Here is a 24,670-nt window from a genome sequence, read left to right on the forward strand (position 1 = left end):
ATATATGGTGATGGACAAACGAAAATGCACAACCCAAAATTTCACAATGTTATAAACTATTAAAACATCAATAAGAAAAAAAAAAGTATGCCCCTTTGGCATGAGGATAATTTTGAGCTGGCAGTTGGGAAACAGCAGATACAGGAAAAGGTCTCTACCCTCCCACTTTCTGCCTAAGGGCAGGATATAAATTTCTCTTTGAAGGTGTTTCCTCCCCATACCAGGAAGAGGAGAATGATTCTTTTTTTTTTTTTTTTTTTAAAGATTTTATTTATTTATTTATTTTCCCCCCAAAGCCCCAGTAGATAGTTGTATGTCATAGCTGCACATCCTTCTAGTTGCTGTATGTGGGACGTGGCCTCAGCATGGCCAGAGAAGTGGTGCGTCCGTGTGCGCCGGGATCCGAACCCGGGCCGCCAGCAGTGGAGCGCAAGCACTTAACTGCTAAGCCACGGGGCCGGCCGGAGAATGATTCTTAAACACTGGTGACACACTTACACCCCCGAGGCTACATGAGATTGAGTCTGCATAGCAAATCGTATTAAAATAACCCTTATCAAGGAATGGATAAAAAAGATGTGATATATATACACAATGGAATACTACTCAGCTAAAAAAAAAAGTTGAAATCTTGCCATTTGCGACAACATGGAAGGACCTTGAGGTTATTATGCTAAGTGAAATAAGTCAGACAGAGAAAGTCAAATACCATATGATCTCACTCATAAATAGAACATAAAACACTTAGAGGCAGAGATTGGATTGGTGGTTACCAGAGGAGAAGGGGGAAGGGAGGGTGGTGAAAAGGGTGACTGGGCATGTGTGTATGGTGATGGATGGTAATTAGTCTTTGCATGGTGAACATGATATAGTCTACACAGAAATCAAAATACAATGATGCACACCTGAATTTTATAGCATGTTATAAACCAATGTTACCTCAATAGAAAAATAAATAACTCTTATCTTCCATTAGATTCTTTCATATATTTACCTTCCCACAATTTACCACCCCTAGAAGCCCAAATCCTTTTTCCTTTGTCTTGTCACTTCACCACAATTTATTACTTTGTTAAAATGGTATATAAACCCCTGGGTCTAACCGCTTCTTTGGGTCTTCCCTTCTTTTCTATGAAGGCCTCCATATGCATAAATAATAAACTCTCTTGTTAATCTGTCTTTTGTCTGTTTAATTTGCAGGGTCCCAGTACTGAAAGTAAGAGAGTAGAGGAGAAGTTTTCCCTCCCATACAGTGCTCAATTAAAGTTTGCTATTATAATTATAGTTATCATAATGTTCCTTACCATCAGGGCCTGGCACTAAGCAAGCATTCAGTTAGGTGTTAGTTGCTATTATTTAGCTTAGACAGTGCTGTCCATCTGCCTGTAGTGAAATGACTTTTGCAAGTAAAACTAGAATGTTAACTAAAATTACATTACGAATTTATTTTGTGAATTTATTGGATAATTAAAGCAGCAATTAATCTGCAAAACTTGTATATATCTAAGAAGGAAAGAAGAGAGATAAAGTGCAAAGAATGACTTGAAATAGCAGACTCGAAAGATCAAGGTAAGAACTGGCACCTCTGGACTGTATTCTTTAACATATGTCACTGTAATTTTCTATGAATATACTGAGCGCCACCCTTCCTTTTTACATTTGGAATTGAGACTTACCTGGTAAAGAATTTTTTCCCTTAGGGTAAAGAGCCTGCAGTGAAATGATTATGTGTATTGAAAGAGGGAAAGGAGTTATTAAAATAAGACATTTGAACCAAAGAGTAAAAATTCACAGGTTTAGATGTGTGGTGCCGGGAAATCCCAAGTATCTAACCTCATGAATTGATTTGCAAGAGGGAAGGAGGCCTTCATTTATTCATTAAAAGATGCCAGATACAGGGATAAATGCTAGGTATATACAAGTACACAAGACTGAGAAGGTCACTGCTTAGCCTTTCAGACGGAAGTTTTTGTGTAGATGACTGAGGATAGGAATTAAGGCATCAGTAAATAGACTCTAAATCAGCCCTATAGAATGTGTAAGCCCTGGGGAGACAATAATAAGGAAGAAAAAGAAAACAGAAAGCTGTTTTACAGAGGAATTTTGTGAAAGAGGAAGGGACAAGCATTGCTTTTCAATGTTTAGATAACAAAGTGAGTCACAGTAATAGAGGGACATACTCCTAATTTTTGCAAGGAACATAAGTACAATAAAGAGTGAAGCAAATGCAGCACCATGAGGTATCTTGAGGGTTTGTGGGTTTGGCGGCACCAGGTGACAGCACCCAAGACAGGTAAGCAGCATTCTCATGGAAGGCACTGGTGGTGAAATGGCAGAGCATCAGCAGAGACCACAATGTCTGGTGGGAGACTGAGGATGCCCAACAGACATGGCGGTACTCAGCAGATGCCCAGCGAATGATGATGGGTACCCAATGGCAGATGATGGATGCCCAGTGGCAGATGATGGATGACCACTGGAAGATGATGGATGACCAGCAGATACAGTGAATGTTGGCAGGTAATGGTGGATACATACATGCGTGATGAAAGCCCAGAATAGTGATTTATTCACAATCACATGTGAGACAACTCCTGGGGACTTCTAGAAGTACTTGGAGGGAAAGTGTATTTTTCTAGAATTGGAGTAACTTTGTAAGCACATGGGGATAATAAGCCAGTGACTTCACGGTATTGATATCAAGGTTGTATCTTTTGTGCCCACAAGCTGTGAGGCCTGTCACAAACTTAAATGCTTTTAGGGACTAGGCAGGTAATATCAGTGAGTAAGACAGCAAGAGGTAAGAAAATGGGGAGTGGTAGAAAACATAGCAAAGATGGAACCTACACACTTTTAAAAGGTATCCAATTTACAAAGTTTAAAATCATTGGCTAAGCTAAAACAAAACACACCTGCAGGCAGAAGTCAGATAAAGGGCTGCCAGTTCCTGACCTTTGGTTTAGGTGAACACTAAGTATCAATGTCCTAGAGCTTAATCTATCATTTATCTAGGAATGTGGTATTACCTTTACACAAATAAGAAAATCATTTCATTTTGAGAATGAACTCCAGGGATACAAATTTTGCAGATATTTTATATATATGAGAAGATTGTTTTCTATTTGGTGTTTCTTAGGCCTGTGTTTAATAATCAGTTGTGCCACTGGCAAGTTCTGAAGTCTTAGGCACATTATTTAACTTCTCTAAACGTTAGTTTCTTTATCTTTAAAATATGAAAAAAAAAATCATAGGTATCATTTGTGTGGATTAAATGAGTTAATATAGGCAAAATTCTTTGCAGAGTGCCTGGGAAATAGTATGTTCTCAATGATATTTATGGTGCATGTGAAGATGAAATGCAGTATTGTAGTTCAGTGCCTTAGAGAGTTACTAATCAACAAATCCTTTCCAATTCTCATTAATATACTTAAAGAGTCGGTTAATTTTCTTTGTACACAGACAATCCTATGATATATTTTGGTAACAACTAACTCTTTTATAACTTCCACAGGAATTTTAGCTACTGGACTTATTTCTGATGAACAGATTTCTCAACTCAAGCGAACAGAGTACCAAACCCAATACACTTACCTTCTCAAAGGATCCAAATTGAATATTTAGGTAATTGTAACAACTAGCCCTACTTTAGAAACATAAGCAAAATATTATAAGAAATTAAAAAAAATTTTAAAAACAATTAGATTGATGTTTACTTGCTTTAGTCCACTAAAACGGTTGTCTATAAATTGTGTCATTTTCAATTTCTGAAAGGATTTCCTCTAAATAAAAATAAAGGCTACCAAAATAGACAATGCATTTCCTTAACAAATAATCTAGAATCTACTGTTGTACACAGATATTTGAGTGTGTGGACTGCGTGCCAGTGATGAAATCTCTCTCTCCCAAATTCCCTGGATGCCTAATTTGGTTGAGGACTTGCAAGTGAATTATAAATATGTTGTTGTCTGAAAAGAAATCATGGCTATCAGAAACAGGACTTGGGTTGGTATAGTTCCATTGTGGTAAATTAAATAATGTATGTGAAAGCACCATGAGTGCTCAGTGGCAGATACTGTGTGACAATGTCTCGATAGAGAATCGGAAGTTCAAGAATGGACTCCCTGTACTTGCATAAATTAATCCAATGGCTTTGAAAGAGAAACCACTCTCATCTGGTATCCCCAAATATTGGTAGGACAAAATTACCAAAGAAAAAAGCTATAAAAACTTGACTGGAAGACTTTTCTTTGGGGGGAAATCCGTTACAAAGCCATATAAAAGTTTATAATAATAATAATAATAATGGTAATAATAATAACAATAATGAATTGCCATTCAATCCTGAAAAACTATGTAGATTGGCAAGTATGTGGTTTAAATAGCTATTTTTGGGGCCAGCCCTGTGGCTTAGCGGTTAAGTGCCTGTGCTCTGCTACTGGCGGCCTGGGTTCAGACCCGGGGGCGCACAGATGCACCCCTCGTCTGGCCATGCTGAGGTGGCGTCCCACATACAGCAACTAGAAGGATGTGCAACTATGACATACAACTACCTACTGGGGCTTTGGGGAGAAAAAGGGAAAAAAAGGAGGAGGATTGGCAATAGATGTTAGCTTAGGGCCGGTCTTCCTCAGCAAAAAGAGGAGGATTGGCATGGATGTTAGCTCAGGGCTGATTTTCCTCACAAAATAAATAAATAGCTGTTCTTTTCTTTTTGCCTATTGCTTTTGCTTATTACTGGGAAGGGTATTTTTCCCAATCATTCCCCCTTCCTCCTTACTCCAAAAGTATCTGTGTGTTGTGAATGACAGTCAGTTTCTGAAACGCAGATGCTCTTTGCTACTGCTCTGCCTCTACCTTGCCGACTAGATTATAAATTCCATAAAGTTATGTCTCTTTTCTTTTCCTGCTGTGTCCCCAGTGCCTAGCATGGCACTTAATGTGTAGTAAGTGGTCAAAACTGATGAATGAATGATGCTGAATTGATTCCCACTGACTCTGAGTAAATGGTAATGGGATGGGTTGAGAAGAGCCATGGGTGGGAAATAAGGTGGTGATTTCCAAGGCCCAGTCAAGTGTACTGGGAACTTGTTACTCCTCGAAGTGTGAGAGCGAGGCATCAGACCCTAGAGCAAGAAACTGCCAGAAAGCATGGCTCTATTTCACTTAGCAATGAATTTGTACAAAGCACTAAAAGTCCAGAAACAACCCAAAGAGTTAAGATTGATAAATTAGGGACCTTTAGACTGAGGGGCCCTGTGAAAAGTTAAATATGACTTAGATATTTGGAAACCAGGTAAAGAAAACCAAGGGCAAGGATTACTTTAAACTTGCAAGATCTATATTGAGTTTGGAAACCAGATTTTCTTCATTTAATATTTTAAAGGTTGCACTTTATATGCTAATTAGTTAAATTTTAAACATATAACCTTAAGATGTATGTACATATATATGTTTTAATTTTAAATAAATATGGAGTATATGGGTAAACATGGTCCTCACTGAAGTATGTAATTTCTAAAATAGTAACAGTTCTGTATATAGATATCAACTTTCTGCCGCCTACATTTATATTTTATATCTTAAGTATTATACATGTATTATTATATACTTTTATGTTTTATATATATTATTCCTCACTAGAGGGATCAAGTTCCCCTGAGAGATGAGGAGTTCCAGGTCCGAGTATGGAATGATTCCAGAATGCTTTAAAACTTATATATGTCTTACATATATATTTTTAAATTAAACTTTTTATTTTGAGGTAATTGTAGATTCACATGCAGTTAGTTGTAAGAAAAAATGCAGAGATCATGAGTGCCCTTTACCCCATTTTCCCCAATGGTAACATTTTGCAAAACTATAGTAAATATCACAACCAAGATATTGACAGTGACATAGTTAAGATACAGAAAATTTCCATCCTTGCATGAGTCCTCCTGTTCCTCTTTGCAAACCACAACCACTCTCCTCCCATGCACCCCTATCATTAAACCCTGGAAACCATTAATCTGTTCTCTATTTCTATAAATTTATCATGTTAAGAATACTATACAAATGGAAGAATGCAGCATGTGATCTTTGGGATTGGTATTTTTCACTCAGAATAATTTTCTGGAGAATTATCTAGGTTGTTGTGTGAATCAATAGTCATTCATTTTTATTGCTAAGTAGTATTCCACGTAAGGATGTACTATAGTTTGTGTGCCCATTCACCCATTGAATATCATTTACAGTTTGGGGCTATTATGAATCAAGCTGACATAAACATCAGTGTACAGGTTTTTGTGTAAACATAAATCTTCATTTCTCTGAGATAAATGCCCAGGAGTGCAACTGCTGAATAGTATAGGTAGTTGCCCATTTAGGTTTTTAAGAAACTGCCAAACTATTTTCCACAGTGTCTGTACCATTTTATATTCCCACCAGCAACGTATGAGCAATCCAGTTTCTCTGAATCCTTAGTAGCATTTACTTTTGTCACTATTTTTTATTTTAGTTATTCTGATAGACATGAAGTAGTATCTCACTGTGGTTTTAATTTGCATTTCCCTAATGTCTAATGATGTTGAACATATTTTCATGTGCTTATTTGCCATCTGTGTACTCTCTATGGTGAAATGTCTCTTCATGTCTTTTGCCCACTATTTAAATGGATTGTTGCTTTTTGTTGTTGTTGAGATCTGAGAGTTCTTTGTATGTTCTAGATCCTAGTTGCACTAGTCTGAAAATTGACCTCCCAAAAGATATACATGTCCAATCCCTGGAACCTGTGAATGCTGTCTTAAATGGCAATAAAAAGATGTCTTTGCAAGATGTAATTAAATTAAGGATCTTGTGATGGAGAGATTATTCTGAATTATCTGGGTGAGCCCTAAATGCAATTGCATGTATTCTTGTAAAAGAGAAGCAGAGGGAGATTTCATAAAGAAGGCAACGTGACCACGGAGACAGAGATTGGAGTGATGCAGCTACAAGCCAAGGAATGCTGGCAGCCGCCAGAAGCTGAAAAAGGCAAAGAGTGGGTAGATATTCCCCTATAACCTCCAGAGGCATTAGGACCTTGCAGACACCAAGATTTCAGCCTAGAGATACTGATTCCAGACTTCTGGCCTCCAGAACTGTGAGAGAATAAATTTCTGTTGTTTTAAGCCACTAAGTTTGTGGTGATTTCTTATAGGAGCCATAGGAAACTATTACACTATTATTCCTTTGTTGGATATATAGTTTACAAATATTTCCCCTACTCTGTAGTTTGTCTTTTCATTCTCTTAAAGGGGTCTTTTGCAGAACCAAAGTTTTTAATTTTGATGAAGTCCAATTTATACATTTTTCTTTTACGGATTGTGCTTTTGCTGTCAAATCGAGGAATTCTGCCTAGCTCTGGATCCAGAAGATCTTTTTTTTCCTAAAAGTTTTATAGTTTTATGTTTTACATTTAAGTCTGTGATTCATTTTGAGTTAATTTTAATAAGGTGTGAAGTATAGATCAAGGTTCATTTTTGTGCCTTCAGGTGACCAACTTATTTGGCACCACTTGTTCTTCTATTGAGTTTCTTTTACACCCTTGTCAAAAATTAATTGGGCATATTTACACAGTCTATTTCTGGGTTCTCTATTCTATTCTGTTGGTCTATGTATCTATCCCTCTGCCAATACAAAATTGTCTTGATTACTGCTGCTATGTAGTAAAACTTGATATGAAGTAGAGTGATTCTTTCCACTTTATTCTTCTTTTTAAAGATAATTTTAACTACTTTAGGACCTGCCTGTGCCTTTTCATATAAATTTTAGAATAAGCTTGTCTATATATAAAAAAATCTTGCTGGGATTTTGATTGGAATTGCATTAAATCTATAGATCAATTTGAGAAGTGTTATAGGCTGAATGGTGTTGCCCTAAATTTATATGTTGAAGTCCCCAGTACCTCAGAATGTGACAATTTGGAGATAGGGTCTTTAAAAGGGTAATTAAGTTAAAATGAAGTCATTAGACTAATTCAATATGACTGGTGTCCTTAAGAAGAGAAATTCAACAGAGACAGTACAAGGAAAGACCAGGTGAAGACACAATTAGAAGGCGACCATCTGCAAGCCAAGGAGAAAGTCCTCAGAAGAAACCAACCTTGCTGACACCTTGATCTCCGACTTCTAGCCTCCATAACTATGAGAAAATAAATTTCTGTTGTTTTAACCACCCACTGTGGCACTTCGTTATGGCAGCCCTAGCAAACTAATACAGGAAGAATAGACATCTTTACTATGCTCAGTCTTCCAATCTATGAACAGGGTATGTCTCCTGATTTACATAGGTCTTTGATTTCTTTCACCAGCACTTTGTAATGTTAGGTGTACAAATTCAGTACATGTTTTATTACATTTAGAGCTGAGTGTTTTATTTTCTTTTGAGCAATTGTAAGTGGTATTGAATTTTAATTTCAGTTTCCACATGATCATTGCTAGTCTAAAAATGTGATTGACTTCTCTGTGTTGATCTTGTATCCTGCAACCTTGCTCAACTCATTTATTAGTTCTAAGAGTTTTATTGGTAGATTCTTTGGGATTTTCTATGTAGACAATCATGACATCTGCAAATAGGAACAGTTTCACTGCTTCCTTTCCAATCAGTATGCCTTTCTTTTATCGTCTTATAGTAGTGGCTACAGCTTTCAGTACTATGTTGTGTAACAGTGCCGAGAGCAGACATTCTTTTCTTTTTCCTAATCTTAGGAGGAAAGCTTCAGCCTCGCACCCAGGTTTCACTGTTTCCACTGCTGTGGGCAGATGAGCTTGCCTCGTCACTGGGCATGGATCTCCTTGCTAAGTCCCTGCTTTGGTTTGTTTGCTTGGTTTTTTGTCCATGCCTGTTGAAGATCCTGAGTTGCAGGCCTCTCCAGTATCCAGACTAGGACATATGGGAGATAAAAAGAAACCCCAGGGAAGTCACTGCAGTGTCATTCTTCAAGTACTGAGTTGCCTATCCAGTGCACCTTCCTCTTTGTGCTTTCAGAGTTCTTTTACGATTGTCTGTCAAATTCTTCACAGAGTATTTAGTTGTATTTAGAGGAAAGTAGCAGGGAAAAGTGAGCTACTCCATCTTATCCTTGAACAATGTATTTTATACTTTACTATGTTATTAAGCATTATATAATAATACAAGTGGTTTTTATAAAGATGAGCCTAGAATATCTTATTACTACTTTGGAACTTAGAGATATTTGAAATTGTTTCTTGGATTTCTAGAGTCGATTGTGGGTGAAGAAGTCTAGAGAGTCAATTGCTGGTGCCAAAAGGAGGAGGCACTACTAGGCTGGTAACAGAGGATGGGGACACATGTGGTTGGATCCTCTTGGGTGAGCAATAGGGTATGAGTACTTGTGACTTTAGTGTTATCTATGTAGACACAATAATTCCCCTCAGGCATTTTGCCAATCTATATGAAGAAATAGAACTTAATTCATATTTGTCAACTGCTGCATGTTTATGGTGTTCTTAGGCATAGTGTATTAGTCAACCAGTTCTGTGCCATGAACCTTAAAATTCTGGTGCAGTGGAGCAGAGAGCGTGATTTATAGCAATCACAATGTTTTTAAGCTAGAGACCTGAAGACATTGTGGAAGTTTACAATTGCAAAAAACTTTACATATTTATGGGAGCAAGAATAATCATTTTGAAGCATATTTTCAGCTAAATATCGCGATGACAACCAAAGGCCTCAGAGGTGAAATGAACATTTGAGACACTGAACTAATTCACAGAACTGTCTTAATTTCTGCGAATACCTTGAAGCATTTTTTAAAACCAGCAGGCCAATCTTCTTGACATTTTTGGGAACAACTTGACTTGTAATTTTCCTCTAATTTAGCGTACATGCCCCTCAAAACAAAACAAAACAGCCCTGACTTTTTAAAGTAATCTGTGAGTGTCAAAGTGACATAATGAAAAATGAAATGGATGTTAGAATTAGCTACATCGCTACATCTAGGTTCAAATCTTGACTCTGCTATTTCATAGTCTAGTCATGTGACCTTGGAGAAGTCAAAGCCTAAGTGAGAAATACGTAAGTTGCACGCGGTGACAGAGATTCTTTGCTTGACCAAACTTTAGTCAGGCTCCTAAGCCTTCCCCTAGACAGAAATTTTTTATTGTTGTTTTGTGCACTAGCCATAGAACTGAGAAGAGTGCTTGGCACACAGTAGGTGCTCAATAAATGACTATTGAATCAATGATTCTCAATTTCCACATCTACAAAATTAGATTTTTGTTAGGATTTAAAATTGCCACAACTGTTAAGGCCCTGACATATTAATATACTAAAACTCCAATGAAACCCTGTTTCTTCCTCAAAATTTGGCCAATCTCACCATCTCTGGGAAGTTTTCCTGAACTATCTTCACTCAGCGCTAGGTTGTCCAATGGTTTCAGACATCTTCAGTCTCTTTACCTCTCAACATGAAGTGTATATATCTTGCTGCATGTTGGTGCTTTTTTTATGTCTGCCACTTTCCTTTGAAGGTATTTACTTGGATTTGTCCCTTTTACTCTTGCCTCTTTGACAAAGGGGGCTATCTCCTCTATGTTATCTATTATAGTGTTTAAGAATAGAATCTAAAGCCAGACAGCCTCAGTTTAAATCCCTACTCTACAATATCCTAACTATCTGCCCTCGGTGTCAGTTACGTAATAACCTTCTTCCTCTGTTCCATTATATATAAACTGGGGAGAAAACAGAATCTAACTCATATGGTTAGTAAGAATTAAATGATTTAATACATGTGAAGCATTTAAAACAGTGCCTGACACATAGAAAATACTCAACACATGTTAGCTATGATTGTTGTAGCTTCCTGCAAAGTTACATCCAGTTAATATATGCTCTTCAACTTCCATAAAGACTTGCTTCCGGAAAGTATTGTCAAGCTGAACAACATATTTTTATATAATTGAATTATCTACACAGGTCTTGGGTATATATTCTAATTTCTTTAAAATAATAGAAAATAGAACAGATTAAACATGACACCTTAAATACACATGCAATGATAAGGTAACAGGATGAAAAAAGAAAATCAGAAAAGAAATTATTTGAACAATGACAGGGTAAACGTTACAGATTCGGTGTTTTCAAGTAGGCTTTAGCAGAGGCAAAACTTCATCATTTTGTTCAAGAGTTCATTGCAGATTGAAATACAGTGATCCTGTAGAATAATAATTCATATTTCACTGCTTCTGAAGTTGCCATTTAATTCTGCCATTTCTTGAAGTAGTTGTACTCACACATAGCTTCTCCTATGTTTTCTTCTAGAAGTTTTATAGTTTTGCATTTTACATTTACTTCTATATTCCATTTTGAGTTAGTTTTTGTATAAGGTGTGCAATATGGACGGAGGTTCTTTTTGTGCATACTGATGTCCAATGTTTCTAACAACATTTACTGAAAAGACTATTTTTTTCTCCTTTGAAATGCTTTCGAAACTTTGTCAAAAATTAATTGATCATATTTGCCTATTTTTGGATCCTCTATTTTGATCCATCAATATATGCATTCATCCTTCCAGCAACACCATTCTGTCTTGATTATTGTAACTTAATAGTAAGTCCTAAAATTAAGTATTGTGGGTCCTCCAATTTTGTTCTTTTTCAAAATTGTTTTGGCTATTCTAGTTCCCTTGCCTTTTCAAATAAATTTTAGAATCAGTTTGCTGATTCCTACAAAAAAAATCTGCTGGGATTTCTTTGGAACTGTGCCGAATCTATAGATTATTTGGGAGAGAATTGACATCTTAAAAACACTCATTCTTCCAGTCCATAATCAGGGCATATCTTTCCAATTATTTGGGTCTTCTTTAATTTATTTCCTCAGTGTTTTGAAGTTTTCAGCATACAGTTCTTGCACATATTTTGTTAGATTTACACCTAAGATTTTCATGTTTGTTGATGTTATTATACATGGTACTCTTTTTAATTTGACTTCCAATTTCCATTGCTAGCATATATGAATACAACTTATTTGTGTATAGGAACCTTGCATTCTAAGAGCTTGCTGAACTCACTTATTGTGAGTTGTCTTAGTAATCTGTTGATGCATAACAAATTACCCCCAAAATTAGTGGCTTAAAAGAACATTTATTATCTAACAGTTTCTGTGGATCCGGAGTCTAGTCACATCATACTCTCCTTTAGCTTGACACAATCAAAATGGTCAGCCAGGCTGCAGCCACCCAAGCCTCCACTGGGAAAGATACACTTCTATGCTCACTCATGTGGTTAATATAATTTGTGGGTTTTAGATTGAAAGCCTGTTCCTCATTGGATGTTGGCTGGAGGCTTCCTTCAGTTCCTAGCCATGTGGGCCTCTCTGTAGGAAAATGTATGACATGGCAGCTTGCTTCATCAGAGCAAGTAAGCAAACAGGCAAGAGAGAGTGCCAGCAAGAGATAAAGTGTAAGCAAGATGGAAATTACAGTTTTTTATAATCTAATCTCAGAAGTGGCATCCAATCACTTCTGCTGTATTCTTTTCTTTAGAAGCAAGTCACTAGGTCCAGCCCACACAAAAGGGAAGGGCATTATAAAAGAGAGTAAATACCAAGAGGCAGGAATCATTGGTGGCCATTTTAGAAGCAGCCTACCATATTTCTAGGAGCCATTTTATAGATTTCTTAGCATTTTCTATGTAGATAACCATGTTATCTTTGAATAGAAGTGGTTTTGTTTCTTCCTTTCTGATAGGTAAGAGTTCCATTAATTTTTCTTACCTTATTGCACTGCTTAGAACCTGTAGTATAATGTTGAAGACGAGTGATGAGAGTGAACATCCTGATCTTATTCCTGATCTTTATGTGAAATCATTCAGTCTTTCACCATTAAGTATGATGTTAGCTTAAGAATATTTGTAAATTCCCTTATCGGGTTGAGGAACTTCCCTTCTATTCCTAGTTTTCTGACAGTTTATCTTGTTTTTTGTTTTTTTGTGTGTGTGTGTGAGGAAGAGCAGCCCTGAGCTAAGATCCATTGCCAATCCTCCTCTTTTTGCTGAGGAAGACTGGCCCTGGGCTAACATCCGTGCCCATCTTCCTCCACTTTATGTGGGACACCGCCACAGCATGGCTTGACAAGCGGTGCATTGGTGCGCACCCAGGATCCGAACCTGTGAACCCTGGGCCGCCAAAGCAGAGCGCGCGCACTTAACCGCTATGCCACCAGTCCAGCTCCAAGTTTATTTTGAATGGATGTTGATTTTTGCCAAATGTCTTTTCTGTATCCACTATTCCATAATTGAGATGATCATATGGTTTTTATTTTCTTTAATCTGTTGATATGGGGAATCACGTTGATTGATTTTTGAATATTAGACCAGCTGTGTTAGAATGTTTTATCCTTTTTAAATATTGCTGGATTCAGTTTGTTAATATGTTCTTAAGGATTTTTGCATCTATGCTAATGAAGCATACTAGTCTCTCTTTTTTTTTATTGTAATGACTAGTTTTATTATCAGAGTAATCCTGGACTCATAACATGATATGGGATGTATTCTTTTTGCTTTTATTCTCTGGGAGAGATTGTGCAGAATTCTTATTTTTTTCTTCCTGAAATGTTTGATAGAACTTGCCAGTAAAGCCATCTGGGTTTGGAGATTTTTTTTGGAAGTTTTTTTAAATAGGTCTATTCAGGGTAACCATTTTTTCATAAGTGATCTTTGGTAGTTTATATCTTTAAGAGAATTAATTCATTTCATGTAAGTCGTTGAATTGATAGGCATAAAGTTTTTCACAATATTCTGTTACATGTTTTATTGTCTGTAAATTCTGTAGTGATGCCTCTTCTTTCAGAATTGATACTGGTAATTTGAGTTTTCTTTTTTTCTTGATCAATCTGGCTAGTGGTTTATCATTTTCATTAATGTTGTAAAAGAATCAGCTTTGAGTTTCACTGGTTTTTCTGTTAGTTTCCAATTTTTAATCTCACTGATTTTTACTCTGAACTTTATTATTTTCTTCCTTCTACTTGCATTGGGTCTAATTTGCTCTTCATTTGCTAGTTTCTTAAAGTAGAAACTTAGATTACTGGTGTGAGACTATTTTTATTTTCTAAAATAAGTAATTAGGGCCGGCCCTGTGGCTTGGTGGTTAAGTGCGCGCGCTGCGATGCTGGTGGCCCGGGTTCGGATCCCGGGTGTGCATCGAGGCACCACTTCTCCGTTCATCCTGAGGCCGAGTCCCACATACAGCAACTAGAAGGATGTGCAGCTACGACATACAACTATCCACTGGGGCTTTGGGGGGAAAAATAAAATAAATAAAATCTTTAAAATAAGTAATTAATGCCACAAATCTTCCTCTAAGCACTCCTTTAGTTGCATCTTACAATTTTAACAGCCTTATTAACAGCTTTATTGACATTAACAACTTTGTTGAGGTTTAACTGACAAATAATAAGCTGTATATATTTAAATGTACAATTTGATATGTTTTTACATATCTATATATACACTTGTGAAATAATAACTATTATCAAAATAATGAACATACCTATTATGCCCCAAATATTCCTCATGCCATTAAATAGCCATTTTTATCTGCCCACCTCACTCCCAATGGTCTCCAGCAACTGATCTTCTTTCTGCCACTGTAGATTGGTTTGCATTTTCTAGAATTTTATATAAATGGACTCATGTAATATGTACTCTTTTCATGTGGCTCTTTTCACTCAGTTTAATTATTTTAGGTTTATCCCTGTTTGTGTGTTATCAATAGTTCATTCCTTTTTGTTGACAGTGTTCAGCAATTTGATTATGGGTTTTCTTTGAGTTTATCTTGTTTAAGGTTTGATGAACTTCTTGAGTCTCTAAATTTAGTCTTTCATCAAATTTAGGAAACAATTTGCCATTTTTTGTTTTAATTTTTTTCCTGCACCAATCTTTTATTCCTCTCCTTTTGGGACTCCAGTGACACAAATATTCTACAATTTTATACAGTTCCACAGATTCTTGAAGCTTTATTCATTTTTCTTCAGTCTTTCTCTCTATTCTATAGTTTGGATGATTTCTATTGATCCATCTTCAAATTCACTAACTCTTTTCTCTGTCATCTCTATTGTGTTATTGAGCCCATCCTGTGATTTTAAAAATTTCAGATATTGTATTTTCCTGTCATAAAATATTCAGTATTTTAGTTTCTTCTTTTTTGTAGTTTCTTTTTCTCCATTGAGAACTTCCATATGTCTATACATTACTACATGGAGTATTGTTACGGTAGCTGCTTTAAAGGCTTTGTCTGATAATTCCAACATCTTGGTAATTGGGGGGTTTGCATCTGTTGATGGTCACTTTAAGAATTTTTCATATTCCCTGGATATTTTTTATGTCAAGTAATTTTGGATTGTATCCTGGACATTTTGAATATTATATTTTGTAGATTCTAGGTCCTATTCAAATCCTTTCAAGAATGATGATTTTGTTTACTTGTTTGTTGTAGTGGGCAATCAACCCAATTAGGTTCAGACTTAACATTCAGTCTTGCCTCTACGGGCCATAGGTTTAATATCTTTTCTGTTTTCATAACCTTTGCCTCTGCTGCTTTGGGTCTGTCCCACACACGTGCCACTCAGGGCATGGTCTGAGACTTGGATGATTTTTTAAATCAGTTCAATTCTCTAAAGCTTTTCTATGCTTCTTGGGGTCTGTCCTGTTCATGTAGAGGTCAGAGTTGAGACTGGCACTTATGCAGGTTCATACACAGAATTAGGAAATTCTTTATCCTTCTCTCTCTTCCATGGGATTCGCTTCCATACTCTCTAGTCTACAGAGGCCCACTTTTCAGGTTCACTGGCCAAAAAAGAAAGGGTCTCCGCAAAATTTTAGTATTCACACCCCCAAAGCACAGCTGTCTAACTAGATCAATCCCTCTGGACGAAGCCAGGAGACAAAAAAGGGAGGAAAGGGCCGGCCCCGTGGCTTGGTGGTTAAGTGCGCGCGCTCCGATGCTGGTGGCCCGGGTTCGGATCCCGGGCGCGCACCGAGGCACCACTTCTCCGTCCATCCTGAGGCCGAGTCCCACATACAGCAACTAGAAGGATGTGCAGCTATGACATACAACTATCTACTGGGGCTTTGGGGGGAAAAAATAAATAAATAAAATCTTTAAAAAAAAAAAAAAGGGAGGAAAAAAGATGTTTCAGCTACATTCAGTAGACCACAGTTACCCCTTTTGTCAGTTACCCTGGCTAGAAAGACTGGGTTTCTATAAGAGTTTTAGCCACTCCTGTACTACCACCATACAGCTATGTGACTGGGTACTGCCCTTGGGGCAAAACCAGGAAGAAAAGAGGAAGAAATTAAAAAAAAAGAAAAGAGGAAAAGGGAAAAGAGGAAGGAAACAGTGGTTACTTTTCTAAGTTTCGATTTACCTCCCAATCTGCCTGCTTTTGTTTTCTTTTCTGAGTCCTCAGGTAGTTGCTTTTGAATTTTTTCCAGAATTATTACATGAATACAGCAAAAGAGATAGTCTTTAGTGGGCTTACTCTATTTTTGTTGGCATCAGAACTGTCATTATTGATTTTAATGCACAAAAGTTTTCAGATTTGGTAAGGGGGCCCAATTAAGGTAGCATCTGTGTCTTTTTTATACATTCCCAGCATTTTTTGAGCACTTTCTTACTTTCCAGATCAAAAGATGCTCCAGGCTCATGTTGTAATATTCCTGCCCCAAGCATGGAGTCAACTATTTCTCTACGGAGTCCCTGTTCTCATTTGTGTTTACTGCTACTCATGTGACATTGTTTTTAAGCCCTCTTAATGGACAGAGACAGAAAATAATTCTAAGTATACATATACATATACATATGAATATTGGTTTCTATGTCCATCTATCTATTATTATTATTATCCTTGTTATTATCTATCAGCTCCATGAATTCACACTGATATCATGAATATTAATCCAACACCAGGGCCGGCCCCGTGGCTTAGCGGTTAAGTGCGTGCGCTCCGCTGCTGGCGGTTCAGGTTGGATTCCGGGCGCACACCGACGCACAGCTTCTCCGGCCACGATGAGGCCGCAATCCCACATACAGCAACTAGAAGGCTGTGCAACTATGACATAACAACTATCTACTGGAGCTTTGGGGGAAAAAGTACTATAAATCCAACACCATAGGACTCATTATTTGCTTCCCCCTTTCCAACTTTTCAACACCCTTATGAAACAGTGAGAAACTTGGTTCCTATTATCTTTAGTATACTTATACACTTATACCATCCCAGAATACACAGGAAGTAGTTTCAGAATTGCTGTTATGTACCTCTGATAAAATCAAACCTAATATCTAAAGTTCATTTATTTATATTTTTATTTATCTTTAGATTGTGTATATAGTACAAAGATTGCTTTAAAGTAATATGAGTTAGGTTTTTTTGGTACTCTCTACTCAATGTGGTTATGTTATTAATTTCAAATAGAGTTAAGTTCATTTGATTCTGTTCATAATCCATTTCAGGGTTTTCTCCCAATATTTGTTTATCTTATTTTTTTAAATATATAAAACATTAGCACAGTTTCTGAAGTCAAAATTAAATAAAACGTGTATTCAGAGAAGCGTAATTCTCCCACCCCCAACCTTTCTTTCCAGTTCCCACCTTTCCCCTGAAGGTAATCAATCTCATTAGTTTCTCATTTATCTTTTCTGTATTTCTTTTTTACACAAATAAAAAGATATGTGTATATTTTTGTATTTCTCCTTTTTCTTACATAATGATAGCATACTCTATGCCCTCTTTTGCGTTTTACTTTTTTCATTTAATAGTATAAGTTGGAAATTACTCCATGGCAGTTAATAGAGAACTTCCTCATTTCTTTTAATATTTTCATGGTACTCCATTGTGTGGATATTTTATAATACTTCCAATTGATCTCCTATGTATGGGCACTTAGGTTGTTTCAGATATTTTGCAATTACAAACAATGTTCATGTGAATAACCTTATACATACATATTTTTGTATTATCAGAGGTTTATTATCCAGGGCAAACTTTTAGAGGCTGGTTTGCTGGGTTAAAATGTAAATGCATATGTAGTTTTGTTCAGTATTGTCATATTCCCCTCTATATTGGTTGTACCAATTGGCATTCCCACCACTAATAAACGAGAATGCCTATGTTGACATAGCCTTGCCACAATGCCATGTCAAGCTTTTAAAATTTTCCCAGTCTGACAGGTAAAAAACGGTATCACAGTGTCATTTATTTTATACTTCTCTTATAATGATTGAAATTAAACATTGTCATGTATTTAGGACTGTATATTTAAATGTGTATATATAATTCAAATATTCACAAATGTTTTAAAGTATGTACAATATATAAAAACTTCACAAATTACCTACACACATCTTTAACTCATTTTTTTTTTCTGTTGACTGTTGGATCTTATTACCTCAGTTTTAAAGAATTCTTTATATTTATGGACATTAGCCCTTTATCTGTGATATATGTTGCAAATATTTTCTATGAGTTTGTTATTTGTTTTTGAATTTTGCTATTTGTGCTTTTGTCATGTATTATCATAATTATGATTATTATTATTATGCCAAAGATATCAATCTTTTATTTTAGTACATCTGAATTTTGAGTCGTAGTTAAAAATCCTTTCCATACACCTAGGTTATAGGTAAATTCACCTTTGTTTTCCTCTAGTATTTGTACGGTGTAAAATGGACTACTATTTAGCCTTAAAAAAGAATGAAATTCTGCAATATGTGACAACATGGATAAACCTTGAACACATTATGCTACGTGAAAAAAGCTACTCACAGAAAGACAAAGACTGCATGATTCCACTTATATGAGGTATCTAAAATAATCAAATTCATAGGATGAGATGGTCTTTAAACTTTTGTTGTTGATACTTTCTAGTACTACTGCATTCTTACCAGAAAGCACTTTTTGTAATATTCCTATTTTCTAATATTTCCTTTGTGGCCTAATAGATGATTAATTTTTGTGAGTGTTCCATGTGCACTTGTGAAGAAGGTATACTCTCTATGATAGGGGTATAAATTTCAACATACATCCATAAGGTCTATACCCTTTTTTATTTTTGTCTAATCTTTCTTATACTGAGTATGATGTGTTAAAATCTCCCATAAGTAGAATGTATCCATAAATGTATCCTTCCATGTTCTTTAGTTTTTTTAGCTTTATAAGGGGCATTGCTGTGTTATTGGGGGTATGAATATTCTTAACTGCTACATCTGTGTTGTTAATTGTGGTTTTTATCATAAATAAGCATACTTTTTTGTTGTTGTTATGGGAACAAAAGTATCCCTCTTTTTTACTCTTACTTCTTTTCTCTCTTGAAATTTACTTTGTAAGATATAAAGATCACAATTTCTGTTTTCTTATTGTTTCCATTGGTTTGGTATACTTTTGCTCATCCCTTTATTTTTACCCATTATGAATCACTGGATTTTAAGTGTTCTTCTTATATGTAGAATATAATTGGTTCCTTTTTTGTAAGCCAAACTGAAAATCTTTTATTTTTAATAGTGAGTTAGGTACATTCAATTGTATTGCTATTACTGATATGTTGGTTTTCAACTCTGTAATATATCTTGGTTTAATGTTGAAAGCATTTTATTTTCTTGTAATTCTTCCTCCATTTGATTTTTTTTTTTTTTTTTTTTTGCTCTTCTATTAATTACATTTCTTTTGGTTTTAAGAAGGTTTGTGTTTTTGTTCTAGTGGTTAACTTTTTTTTTTTTTCTGAGGAAGAATCACCCTGAGCTAACATCTGTTGCCAATCTTCCTGTTTTTTGCTGAGGAAGATTTGCCCTGAGCTAACACAAGTGACCAATCTTCCTCTATTTTGTGTGTGAGCTGCCACCACAGCATGGCCACTGTGGAGTCGTGTAGGTTTGTGCCCAGGAATGGAGCCCAGGCAGCCAAAGTAGAGCACGCCAAACTTAACCACTAGGCCACTGGGGCTGGCCCCCAGTGGTTAACTTTATATCATGTTTATATCATCTTGTATTTACATCACGTTTAATGCCCTTAGAACCCTGTTTTCTTATTAAATAAATTACTTTGTGATTTGTCAGAATGTTTTTGGTATCATTTAACTCTCACCTTTTGTTTATGGAAAGATCAATGAAACGATTCTACTTTCTTTTCCTTCTTTCTCTTTCTCTTCTCTTCCCAAATTTTAGTTGCATTGTTTCTAATTTTTTAAAGTATTTAACAAATAATATATATCATATAACAGTATTCTTCTGCCCTTATACCACCCTTGTTTTTGTCTGAGCTCTAAAATTAAATATATTTAATGTTCAGCATTAGTCTTTTTGATGAAATTTTCCCAATCATCCCTTGGTTAGATGAATCCCATCCACTATTCAGTTTTTTAAGAATGGCTTATGGGTTCAGAACTCTCTGAGTTTAAAAAAATTTTAACTTTTTGTAGCCTTTATGGCTAACTTGTCAGGATGCAAAATCTTTGTTTCAAACTTTGAGTATATTTTCCTTTTTTAATTTAAAGTATAATTTACATACAGTAAAATTCAGCCTTTTAAAACTGCATACTAGAATTTATAGCTTTTCAAATTTTGAAAAATATATATTTATATATAACCACCACCACAATCAAGATATAGAACAGTTCCATGATACATAGCAAAGTAAATGCTCCCTTGGAGTCATCCTCCTACATTCAGCCCCTGGAAACTAATGATATCTTTTCTGTCTTTATAGATTTGCCTTTGAAGAATGTCCTACAAATGGTTGACTTTTAAAAAAAATATTGCTTCGCTGTTGCTTTGCTTTATTTTTAATTGTTAAATTTTGTTAATTTTTAATTTGTTAAAGAGGCCAATCTAATTCTCTTGCTCTTGTGAATTATTTCTTATTTTTCCTAGAATCCCCGAAGATTTTTTCTTTATATTTAAAATCTAATTTCTCAGATATATCTTAAAGTTAATGGGTCCAGGTCAAATTTCTGATACTGTGTTGGCAGATTCAGACACTTTTATTTCTGAAAAATTTACCTGGGTTATAGTTTTAAATACTAATTCTGTTCCATTGTTTCTTTCCTTTCAAAAATGATCATTTTACAGTCATGTGTTGCTTAATGATGGGGATATGTTTTGAGAAATGCATGATTAGGCAATTAGAGTGTACTTCCACAAACCTAGATGGTATAGCCTATTACTTCTAGACTACAAACCTGAACAGCATGTTACTGTACTAAATACTGTAGGCAATTGTAATACAATGGTAAGTATTTGTGTATCTAAACATAGAAAAGGTACAGTAAAAATACAGTATAAAAGATGAAAAGTGATACACTTGTAGAGGGCATTTACCATGAATGGAGCTTGCAGGACTGAAAGTTCTCTGGATAAGTGAATGGTGAGTGAATGTGAGGTCTAGGACATTACTGTACACTACTGTAGATGTTACAAACACTGCACACTTAGGCTACACTAAATTTATAAAAAATGTTTTTCTTCAATAATAAATTAACCTTAGCTTACCGTAACATATTTACTTTATAAACTTTGAAAAATTTTTAACTTTTTGACTCTTTTTTAATAACGTTTAGCTTAAAACACATTGTATAGCAGTACAAAAATATTTTCTTTATATCTTTATTCTATAAGCTTTTTTCTATTTTTAAAATTTTTAATTTTTTTTTCCTTTTTAAACTTTTTTTAAAAAACTAAGACACAAGCACAGACATTAGCCTAGGCCTTCACAGGGTCAGGATCATCGATATGACTGTCTTCCACCTCCACATCTTGTCCCATTGAAAGGTCTTCAGGGGCGATAACACTCATGGAGCTGTCATCTCCTATGATAATGTGCCTTCATCTGGAATACGTCTTCAAGGACCCATCTGAAGCTTCTCTTGAGGAGGTGTCACTGTTTTCAGAAATAGGTCCACTTTGGTTTGCTTAGTTTGTTTCTTTTTTCATCATAGATTTGCTTGTAAGCAGATAACGCACAATGAACATTCCTCTCTATTAATGAAAACCATTCAGTCTGGGGTCCATGTTTTCAAACTTTTGAAGGAGCTTGCTGAGGTCTGCAAAAGATTCTACTAAACCCTTCATTGTGAATTTTCTTGGGGGTTCTTCTTTTTCTTCTCCTGCAGTTTCCTTTTCTCTCGCCTCTTCTTCAGCTGTGTGTTCCTGTTTCAGTTCCAACAACTCCTCGTTAGTCAATTCCTCAGAAGCCACCTCTAGGAGCTCCTCAATGTCATCATCAGCGACACCCGGGTTAAAGTTGTTTGCATCTTCACCACAGCCATGTTGATTTTTGCAACCTCTTCATCCTTGGCAAATTCTTTGAAGTCACGGACAAACCTCTTGAGTGTCTTCTTTCAGATGCCATTCCTATACTCCTTGCTGACATCACCCCAAGCCCAAGCATAGTTCTTGATGCAGTCATAGACATTGTAATCTTTCCAGAATTCCATCAGTGTCTTGTCAGTGTCTTCCTCAGTTGCAGCAGTAGCCTGGGTAAAGGTCCTCCTCAGGTAGTAGGCCTTAAAAGCTGCTCTAACTCCTTGATCCATTGGTTGAATCACAGAGGTGGTGTTTGGAGGGAGAAACACCACTTTGATATTGGCATGAAGATCACCAATAAAAAGAGGATGTCTGGGAGCATTAGCAACAGTAAGCAAAATCTTGAAAGATCTGTTATTCTCCAAACAATTCTTCTCCATTTCACTGGCATAGCAATTCAGGAGGGCCTCTCGGAAGAGGAGCTGGGTCATCCATGACTTCTTATTGCTCCCGTAGTACACTGGCAGGTGTGCTTATTGATATGCTTGAAGGCCCTGAGGTTCTCAAGGTGCCAGATCACAAAGGGTTTCAATCTGTTGCCTGACACATTGCCCCCAAGGAAAACTGTTATCCTGTCCTTTAAAGATTCAAAACCTGGCATTGATTTGGCCTCCTTGTCTCCTTAAAGCAGATCCTTTAACGGCTTCTACCACTTCGTGCTTATTTTTCAAGATTGTAGCTATGGTGGAATGGGACATGCCTGACTGGCGAGCAATAACCATCACTGATTTTCCATTTTTGTAGTCTTTAATCACTTTTAATTTCATTTCCAGGTCAATAACTCGATGTGGCCTTTTACTGGCAATATTCGCAGTGGATTCTGTATGCTTAGGGGCCATGCTGAGCAAAACAACATGAGAATAAATCAAGCACAAAAAAAATGGTGTAATCAATGGACATGGTAGACGCGAGATGTATGAGGCTGCTGCCAGTGTAACACAGCATGTTGTTTTACAGTAAACTTTTTATATAAATAGGAAGAGTACACTCTAAAATAACTATAAAAAGTGTAGTATAGTAAATACATAAACCAGTAGCATAGTCATTATGATTATCAAGTATTATGTACTGTACATAAGTGTTTGTGCTACATTTTTACTCAACAAGCAGCACTGTAGGTTCATTTACACCAGCATCACCACAAACACATGAGTGATGCGTTGTGCTTTGACTTTATCATGGCTATGACGTTACTAGGTGATAGAAATTTTTCAGCTCCACTATAATCTTATGGGAGCAATGTCGTATATGCGGTCTGTCATTGACCAAAATGTTGTTATGTGGTGCGTCACTGTACATACATTTTGCTGGTCTTCCATATTAAACAATTTCTTCCTGAACCCTTTTCCTTCTTTCTTTATCTCATCTTTATTATCTTTGTCGTTTCCTTGTTTTTCTTCAATGCTCCTTATTAAGTTTTCATATGAATCTATTCTTCTTTAGGCACTTTTAATTTAATGTTCATTTCTGATATGATTTTTTCTTTTTCTTCTATTTTATTGTCCTGGGTTCAGTCAACTTTTGCTTTATTTTAACCAATTTTTTTGTCCATTTCTTTTAGTTTTTAGATTTCTACTTCAAGGTATTTTTTTCATATCTTCAAATGCTTGTTTGAGGAAATTTAATTTTGTTTGAAGTGTTTTTATATAGTTTTCTTTTTCTTGATCATTCTTTATTGGTGGGAGTTTTCATCAAATGGCTTTTTTTGATTCTCTTGTTCTGCTTTCTTCTTATAGTAGTTTGGTATAAACAAGATTGATTACATTTTTGAATTTACATGAAAAATGAAAAACCTCGCTAAAATCAATATAGTAAAACTTTCAATGCTTGAGTTTTTGTTGTGATAATGTGATCTTGAACTTATATAAGTAGTAATTAATTTGTTATTTCCTGTCTCCTTGTAGAAACATGGATTGTAGACTGCATGAAGAAGAATAGCTTTCCTTGAGTGCTTATTATGTGCCAGGCACTTAGTTTGCCAACATTTAAAAAGATAACTTAGAATATATTTATTCAAGATGATGAGCCACTTTTTCCTTCTTTCTATAAGAGATGGTACTGGGTATGTGTACTGCCTAGAATATAGGAGTGGGAGCATGTTTCTGTCACTCTTCCATTCTGTACATTGTAAGACCACTGTCATTGTTTACAAATGACAGTGAGCAACAGAGTATCTATGTATGATTTTAATATATTATAAAATGTCTCTTTTGTTTTTTAAGACTCTGCTACTGATATATTTAATAAATATGATACACACATCCAATTCCTTAAGTCACACAGTTTGCTTTTTTCTTCATTTCCCAAATGATACAAGTAAAATAATTAACTTTATGAG

At 35.8% G+C, this 24,670-nt stretch overlaps 1 protein-coding gene and 1 long non-coding RNA gene across 6 annotated transcripts in view; one reads left to right on the plus strand and one right to left on the minus strand.

The window, feature by feature from the left end:
• HTR2C (5-hydroxytryptamine receptor 2C) overlaps positions 1-24,670 on the minus strand; it is a 318,136-nt gene that overhangs the window by 144,318 nt on the left and 149,148 nt on the right. The gene's annotated exons all lie outside the window — the stretch shown is intronic.
• Positions 1-24,670, plus strand: part of LOC147911811 (uncharacterized) — a 58,628-nt gene that overhangs the window by 25,405 nt on the left and 8,553 nt on the right. For 2 of the 5 annotated variants that reach the window (XR_015550642.1, XR_015550645.1), the window contains 3 exons: positions 3,512-3,621; positions 18,686-18,838; positions 19,763-24,598. This is a non-coding gene — a long non-coding RNA (uncharacterized LOC147911811). Of the gene's footprint in view, positions 1-3,511; positions 3,622-18,685; positions 18,839-19,762; positions 24,599-24,670 lie in introns of those variants that run through there. The other 3 variants (XR_015550644.1, XR_015550643.1, XR_015550646.1) reach the window with 3 other exon arrangements.

The sequence above is a fragment of the Ceratotherium simum genome, chromosome X, assembly GCF_057802395.1.
Source record: "Ceratotherium simum simum isolate JZ-2026a chromosome X, ASM5780239v1, whole genome shotgun sequence".
Classification (NCBI taxonomy): Eukaryota; Metazoa; Chordata; class Mammalia; order Perissodactyla; family Rhinocerotidae; genus Ceratotherium; species Ceratotherium simum.